This window comes from Lipotes vexillifer, unplaced genomic scaffold (assembly GCF_000442215.2).
Source record: "Lipotes vexillifer unplaced genomic scaffold, Lipotes_vexillifer_v1.1 scaffold618, whole genome shotgun sequence".
In the NCBI taxonomy this organism is placed as follows: domain Eukaryota; kingdom Metazoa; phylum Chordata; class Mammalia; order Artiodactyla; family Lipotidae; genus Lipotes; species Lipotes vexillifer.
In genome coordinates, this window is record NW_006799025.1 from 1700498 (window position 1) to 1709548 (window position 9051).

Sequence of the window (9051 nt, forward strand, 5' to 3'; positions counted from 1 at the left end):
GGGAAAGATTTTCGTGAATCAAGAGTGCAGAAAACTAATGATTCGTTCGGCAGTAGTTTAGGTGTCACCAGTTTACTTTAGTCCATTCTGCTGGCTCCTCAAAAGCACTTAAATATTTCTAGAATATGACCCCTTAGCATTATGTTGCTCTGTGTGTATGTTGGGGGTTGTGGTGTTACCCTAGACACTGGACTGTCTCCAGGGCTTTTAGGATCATCTACAAAATACAGGATTGCAAGATGATCTTTTCTTGGGGGGGCGGGGGGCGGGAAGTATGTAATACATTACAAAATCAGACACGCTATTTTTGCTCATTTATGCAGCCATACTTTTTGTGTGTTTTAAATTATGAAATGTTTACTATATTTTGAGGGTAAAAGTAATCAAAATCCTGAGACCTCAAAGAAATTCGAAGAGATATAAAGAAATCAGACCGTTAAAAGATGCTCCGGCAAGAAAAAAATCAGAGGACATTAACATTGGTCTGATCTGCAAAACTAGACCGACCGACAGACAGGCCCTGTGCCATGTATAGTTAATTAAGAAGAGGCTGTGTGTGTAAGAGCTTGGTCTCTACACTCCAGCTGACCTGGATTCAAATTATTGCTCTGTTACCTACCAACTTTATGACTTTAGGCAAGTTCTTTAATCTCTGAGTTTGCTAACCTATAAGATAATTATACCATCTACCTGAAAAGAATAAGTAAGATAATGTATAAAAAGCCTTTCGAATAGTACAGTAAACCCCCTACATGTGAACCTTCAAGTTGCTAACTTTCAAAGACGCGAACATACTTTCTCATGTCCAGTCACGTAAGTTACTTCACGTGCCTGGTGTACATTGTCACGTGCGTGCATTCTCTACAGGTGGTTGTGCTTTTGTGCACTTTACAGTACTGTGTAGGGTACAGTAGTACAGTATCTTTATTTCAAGCTAGATCTACAAGAGGACAACTTCACTGAACTCCTTGCTGTGCAGCCCAAGAAGCTTACTAATAAAGACCTGATGGAATTGGAGGCCCAGAGAAAGGACGAAGAGAGACAAGAGGAAGACGAAGTAACTGAAGACCTAAGAGATTCACGATGCAGGAAATGGCAAGAGGATTTTCTTTACTTGAGGAGGCACTGTTAGTTTTTGAGGCACGGGACCTGAATGTAGAACAGTACACGAAGGTTGCAGCAGCCGTTCAGAATGCAATCCCATGCTACGGTGTCATCTATGATGAGAAAAGAAGAGCTAGTACCCAGACATCACTGGATCGTTTTTTTCAAGAGGGTGGGTAGAACTGGATCCAGCAAGGAACCAGAACCTGTGCCATCAGCGTCAGGCGTGAGTGAAATTGAAGCTTGCCCTCTGTCTCCTATTGCTGATGACCCTTCATCTCTACCATCTGCCATCTCCTCTCCCTCCTCCAGTCACTAACTCTGCTTGCCTGTTCACTCGATGCCAGCCCCTGGATGCCAGCTGTTGTACTGTACTGCTGTACTTTTCAAGATACTGTACTGTAAGATTAAAAATGTTTATTTTTGTTTGTTTGTTTTTTATGTATTATTTGTGTGAAAAGTATTATAAACCTATTACAGTACAGTACTATATAGCTGACTGTGTTAGTTGGGTACCTAGGCTAACTTTGTTGGACTTAGCAAACAAATTGGACTTAACGAACGCGCTCCTGCAACAGAACTCATTTGTATGTAGGGGCCTTACTGTACGTGGCACATAGAAACTATTCCATTCATGTTGGATATCATTATTTTTAAAATATCTAAAGTCACATTATAAGATTTGTGTGAATTTTGACTCATTTTTATGTTACTGATAATGATTCATTGTTTTACTTTTGTACAGCGAGAGATTTTCATATTCCTTGACTTTTCCAAACAGCCTTGGAGGAGGCTGGTACAAGTATCGTTATTAGCAATTTGCAGATGAGGAAATGGAAATCCACCCAGGGAACTGATTTGCCCATCATCACTTAAATCTCACCAAGTTCAAAAGCTCAGTACTCTGCTTCCAGTTTCAGGGATAGTCCTACCTGCCACTATTTTCAACTACTCTGAGTAAACAGACATGGCTTTCAAAGTATTGTCAGCCTGCCACAAATATTGTTCTCACTGTACAAGATTTATTTACTGTTAGAACTTTGATAGAAATCGTATGGCTAAAGGATTACAATCAAGTTTTGTTTTGTATTTCCTTCTTAATCAAGTTAAACATTGCCTCTGCCTGTGCTGCCTCATTTACACTAATTAGTGGCTTAGCCTTAGAGCCAAGGTAACGCTAACCTAGATAATCGTGACTTTTGATTGGTGCCCTACAGATGGGTGTGTTGCTGAGAAGGGTTTTCTCCTCCCTGGTGGAGCCCCTCATGCCGTGGAGCCTCAGCCACACCCAGGAAGTGGCGCTCTAGGACGGAAATTATATAGCCTCTGCTCTTACCACCAAGCCGGGGTGCGAGGACTGCCACCCAGAGGGATGGCAAAAAGCAGGAGGGGACAGGTGGGAGAACTGACCCTGTGTTCTCAAGGTAACAGCCTGCAACCCTTGCTTTTCGTTTTCAAGGACAGTGGTTCCTTAAAGCTTTCCCTGGTCACCATTAGAACAATAAGCATTCGTCACAGCTTGGCTTACGTTCATGAGGAATAACATCATCAGAGATACAATTTGAAACATAAATATGTACTTCTGCAAAACATAATGAAAATTTCCAGTTGATAGCAAAGTCTCGCCGACCTGAAGCTGTTTTTTTTAAAGAAAATTATCTTCCATCATGTTCCATTCCCCCACTGCGACTCTGTCTTCCAAGTAAACTTTAAAAAGAGCTTTGGAAAATTTTCTCAGAGTCTTGATACAATCTTGACCTAACGTGGCTGTTATTGTCTTAATTTTAAACTTTCGCAAAGGTATTGGTTGTGAACTGGAAGTGAGACTTTGACAATGTCTCTCTTTTCAGTGCTGCATTTTCAGTAGCATCTCTATCCTGCTCTCCTCAGAGAGAGGAATCTCAGATTCTTCTTATCTATGTCACCAACACAACTCTAAAAGACAGGAGCAAGGTATATGCAATGAAACTGTGTATGCTATTTTATTTTTTTCCTTGTATATTATTGTCATATACCCATTCTAGTAGAAATTTAAACAAAAAGTATTCAAATACAATATTTTCAAAGAGCAATAGCTTGGTTTACATAGAACATACCACTTCCAGCAGGTTTTCACATTCAGCTGTTTATACAGCAAAGTCGAAGTTATATGCTTTGAGCCAACCATTAAAAATGTTCCTACCTCTATAGTCTGTGATTTGTACTACACCACTCTTTTTTTAGCCAGTGTTTTCTTCAGTTTCCATCTGCTAATTAGTTACATGGTAATGGTTTTTATAAACATATTGAACGTTATTATTGTGACAGAAATTTTTAAGGAAATACTCAATATGTCAATATTTTATAATCCACCTTTTTTTGGTTTGTGGTTTGACTCTTTGTTATAATCTAATTTACACTGGAGGGAATTGAATGGAGTTTTGCAACCACAAATCTCACATGTTCTTAGAAAGTTCTTGAAAGTAAATATGGACTTCTCTGAGTATATAGTATGATTAAACATTTATTAAAAGTTACTTTTAATTGGAAGAATAACAAAAACATCTGTGTCACAGAAATGTGCTTTGTAGTTATTTGGTTACAAAATTATAACACTTAGCAAAAGTTAAATGAAAATAAGGGGGAAAAGACCTGAGAGACATTTCACTAAAAGCAGTATAAAGAGAGCCCTAAAACGTATGTAAAACGTTACACTCATTCAAAATTAGACAAATGCAAATTAAAACAAAACTGAGATACAATAGCCAGAGAAGTCCACGTTATTTTTTGTGAGTGTGATAAGAACACTTAACATAAGATATACCCTCTAAGCAAAATGTTAAGCATACGATACAGTGTTGTTAACCAAAGGCACTGCGCTGTATGTAGACCTCTAGGATGTGTTCATCTTCTATAACTGAATCTTTGTACCCTTTCACTAATACCTCCCTTTTTCCCTATTTCCCCAGCCGTCCTACTCTCTGCTTCTATGAAATTGACTATTTTAGATTCCTCATATAAGTGGGATCACACAGTATTTGTCCTTCTGTGTCTGGCTTATTATACTGAATATCCTCCAGGTTCAACCATGTTGGCACAAATGGCCTGATCCCCTTCTTTTTACAGGCTGAAAAATATCCCATTGTATATAAATACCGTATTTTATTTTCCATTCATTCATTTGTGGACATTTGGGTTGCTTCTGTGTCTTAGCTATTGTGACTGATACTGCATTGACCATGGTAGAATATGTATCTCTTTGAGATCTTATTTCAATTCCTTTAGACGTATACCCAGAAGTGGGATTGATGGGTCATATGATAGTTCTATTTTTAATTTTATGAGGAACCTTCAAGTGTTTTCCATAGTGACTGCACCAATTTACATTCCTACCAACAGTGTACAAGGGTTCTCTCCTCTACATCCTCAACAAAACTTACCTTTTTTTTTTTTTTTTTTTTTTTAAATAATAGCCATTCTAACAGGTGAGAGGTGATATCTCATTGTAGTTTTTTTTTTGTTGTTTTTTCTTTTGCGGTACGCGGGCCTCGCACTGTTGTGGCCTCTCCCGTTGCGGAACACAGGCTCCGGACGCACAGGCTCAGCAGCCATGGCTCACGGGCCCAGCTGTTCTGCGGCACGTGGGATCTTTCCGGACCGGGGCACGAACCCGTGTCCCCTGCATCGGCAGGTGGACTCTCAACCACTGCGCCACCAGGGAAGCCCTCATTGTGGTTTTGATTTGCATTTGAAAATCAAATGATGATTAGTGATGTTGAGGACCTTTTCATATACCTGTTGGCCATTTGTTAGTCTTCTTTGGAGAAATGTCTCTTTGGTCACATATCCATCTTTTAATCAGGTTATTTCTTTTTTTGCTTTGAGTTTTAGGAGTGTATTATATATTTTGGATACTAACTTTTTATCCGGTATATGGCTCACAAATATTTTCTCCCATTCCTTTGTTGATTGTTTTCTTTACTGTGCCTTAGCTTTTTAGTTTGATGATTTGCCTGTTTTTGCTTATGTTGTCTGTGCTTTTGGTGTCATATCTAAGAAATCGTTGCCAAGGCAAAGTTAAGAAGCTTTCTCTCTGTATTTTCTCCCAGGAGTTTCACAGTTTCATGTCTTAAGTATTTAATGCGTTTTGAGTTGATTTTTGTATATGGTGTAAAACTAGGGTCCAGTTTAATTCTTTTGCTTGTGGATATCCAGTTTTCCCAGCACCATTTATTGAAGGGACTGTCCCTTCCTCGTTGTATATTCTTGTCACCCTTGTTGAAGATTAGTTGACCATATATGTGTGGGTTTATTTCTGGGATCACTGTTCTGTTTCATTAGTCTAGGTGTCTGTTTTGATGCCAGTGCCAGATTGATTTAATTACCACAGCTTAGTAATATACATATTTTGATATCAGAAAGTGTGATGCCTTCAGCTTTGTTCTTCTTAAGAACACTTTAGCTATCTGGGATCTTTCGTGGTTCCATATGAGTTTTAGGATTGTTTTTTCTATTCCTATAAAAAAAAGTTCAGGGCTTCCCTGGTGGCACAGTGGTTGAGAGTCTGCCTGCCGATGCAGGGGACATGGGTTCGTGCCCTGGTCCGGGAAGATCCCACATGCCGCGGAGAGGCTGGGCCCGTGAGCCATGGCTGCTGAGTCTGCGCGTCCGGAGCCTGTGCTCCGCAACGGAAGAGGCCACGACAGTGAGAGGCCCCCGGACTGAAAAAAAAAAAAAAAAAAAAAAAAGTTCAGTGGAATTTTGATAGGGTTTGTGTTGAATCCGTAAGTTTGTTTTGGGTAGTATGGACATTTTCACAATATGAATTCTTCCAATCCATGACACCATATATCTTTCCATTTATTTGTGACTACTTTAATTTCTTTCATCAGTGTTTTATACTTAACAGTTTACAGGACTTTCACCTGTTTGGTTAAATTTACTTCGAAGAATTTTTACTCTTTTTAATACTATTGTAAATGAGATTGTTTCTTAATTTCTTTTTCAGATTGTTTGTGTGTAGAAATGCAGCTGATTTTTGTATGTTGATTTTATATCCTGCATCTTTGCTGAATTTGTCCATTAGTTCCAACAGTTTTTATAGAGTATTTAGGTTTTTCTACGTACAAGATCACATTATCTGAAAGATAATTTTACCCTTCCCCGTTGCATACCATTTATTCCCTTTTCTTGCCTGATTGCTCTGGCAAGGATTTCCATTACCGTGTTGAAAAAAAAGTGATGAGAGTGGGCATCCTTGCTATATTCTGGATTTTAAAGGGAAAGTTTTCAGTTTTTCACCACTGAATATGATGTTAGCTGTGGGCTTCTCACATATGGCCTTTGTTGTGTTGAGGTAAGTTCCTTCTATACCTAATTTTTAAGAATTTTTATCATAAAAGGATGTTGAATTTTGTCAAATGTTTTTTCTGCATCTACTGAGATGATCGATCTTGTGATTTTTATCATTCTGTCTGTTAATTTGGCATATCACATTGACTGATTGGTGTGTGTTGAACCAACTTTACACCCCAGGGATAAATCCCACTTGGTCACAGTGTGTGGTCCTTTTAATATGCTGTTGGAATTGATGTGCTAATATTTTGTTGATAATTTTCACATCCTTGTTTATCAAGGTTATTGGCCTATATTTTTCTCTGCATATGGTGTCTTTTTCTGCCTTAGATATCAGGGTGATACTCTCCTCATAAAATGAGTTTAGAAATGTTCCCCCTTCTATTATTTGAAAGAGTTTAAGAAGACTTGGTTTTAATTCTTCTTTAAACGTTTGATAGAATTAACCTGTAATGCTATCTGTTCCTAGACTTTTCTTCTTTGGAGGTTGTTGATTACTGATTCAAATTCCTTACTTGTTTTTGGTTTGTGCAAGCTTTCTCTTTCTTCTTGATTCAGTCTTGATAGATTATATGTTTCTAGGAATTTATCCTTTTCTTCTAGGTTGTCTAATTTGTTAATGTATAATTGTTCATGCTAGTCTCTTATGATTCTTTTTTCTTTCCTGTAGCATCAGTTGAAGTGTCTCCCTTCCATTTAAATGATTTTATTTATTTGAGTCTTCTTTGTTTTTTTTTCTTTTTAATCTAAGTAAAGTTTTGTCATCTTTTCTAAAAAACAGCTCTTAGTTTCCTTGATTTTTTTCTATTGTTTTTCTATTTTCTGTTTCACTTATTTATACTCTAACCTTTATTATTGCCTTTCTTTTCCTAACTTTGAGCTTAGTTCTTTTTCTGGTTCTTTGATGTGTAATGTTATATTGTTTATTTGAGATTTTAAAAATTTTTTTAATGTAGGTGTTCATTGCTATAAACTTCCTTCTTAGTACTGCTTTCACTGCATCCCATAAGTTTTGGTATGTTATGTTTTTTGTTTGTCTCAAGATATTTTCTACTTTCTTTTTGCTTTCATCTTTGATCAGATGTTTGTTCAGGAGTATCTTGTTTAGTCTCCATGTTTTTGTGATTTTTTCTCTTTTTCTTCTGTTATTCATCTCAAGCTTTTTTCTACCGTTGTTGGAAAAGATACTGGGGATGATTTCAGTCTTCTTAAATTTGTAAAACTGTTTTTGTGACCTAGCATGTGATCTTTCCAAGAGAATGTTTCATGAGTACTTGAGAAGAATGTATAGTCTACTGCTGTTGTATGGAATGTATGTATGTGCCTGTTAGGCCCATTTGGTGGTGTTCAGGTCTGCTATTTCCTAACTTCCTGTCTGGGTGATCTCTCCATTATTCAAAGTACAGTATTGAAGTCTCCTGTTGTAATTGTGTTGCCATCTATTTCTCCCTACAGAGTCAGTGTTTGGATTACATGTTTAGGTGCTCTGATGTTTAGATGCTTATATATTTATAATTGTCCTAGCTTCCTGGTGAATTGACCCTTTCCCATTATGTAATAACCTTCTTTATTTCTTCTGGCAGTTTTTAACATATACTGTAGTTTGTTTGATTATAAGTATAGACACCCCTGCTCACTTTTGGTTATCATTTGCATGGAATATGTTTTTCTACCCCTTCACTTTCAGCCTATGTGTATCCTTAAATCTAAAATGAGTTTCTCATAGATAGCAAGCATATAGTTGTATCTTGTTGTTTTACCCATTCAGCCACTCTGTGTCTTTTGATTGAAGATTTTAATCCATTTACATTTAAATTAATTACTAATAGGTAAAGCTGACCTCTCAACTGGACTTCAGAGCTTTTAACCATCTATTTTAAACCTATAATTCCAATCATATACAAAACCCTGCACTTGGACTTCCTACACATACTTTATGTTATTCATGTCAAATTTTACCTCTTCTGTACTATATATCCAGTAACAAATTTTTGTGGTTATAGTTATTATTACTACTTTTCTCTTTTAGATTTTACACTAGTGTTAAAAGTTATTTATGCACCACCATTACAGCATTACAGTATTGTTTGTCTACATATTTACCTTTACCAGTGAGATTTATACTTTCATATGCATTTGTGTTGCATTTAGCATCCTTTTGTTTCAACTTGAATTTTCTTTCACACTTTTTGTAAGGCAGGTCTAGTGGTGACAGACTTCCTCAGTTTTAGTTTGTCTGGGAAAATCTTTATCTTGCCTTCATTTTTAAAGGACAGTTTTGCTGTGTATAGTATTCTTGGTTGGCAGTTTTTTCTTTAGCTCTTTGAATATATCTTACCACTCCCTCCAAGCCTCTAAGGTTTCTACTGAGAAATCTGCTAATAGCCTTATTCTTGTATATGATGAGTCACTTTTCTCTTGCTGCTTTCAAAACCCTCTCTCCGTCTTTAATTTTTGACATTTTAGTTTTATAATGTGTCTCAGAGTGGACCTCTTTTGGTCAACCCATTTGGGATCTTTTGGGCTTCATCAATCTGTATGCCCATTTCTTTCAGATTTGGAAAGTTTTTAGCCATTATTTCTTTAAATAAATTTCCTGACCCTTTCTCTTTC

General features: G+C 37.0%; 1 protein-coding gene across 1 annotated transcript in view; it reads left to right on the forward strand.

Annotated features, from left to right (window-relative positions):
* The window catches only part of CADPS2 (calcium dependent secretion activator 2), a 524381-nt gene that overhangs the window by 428122 nt on the left and 87208 nt on the right, over positions 1-9051 (forward strand). The window lies entirely within an intron of this gene.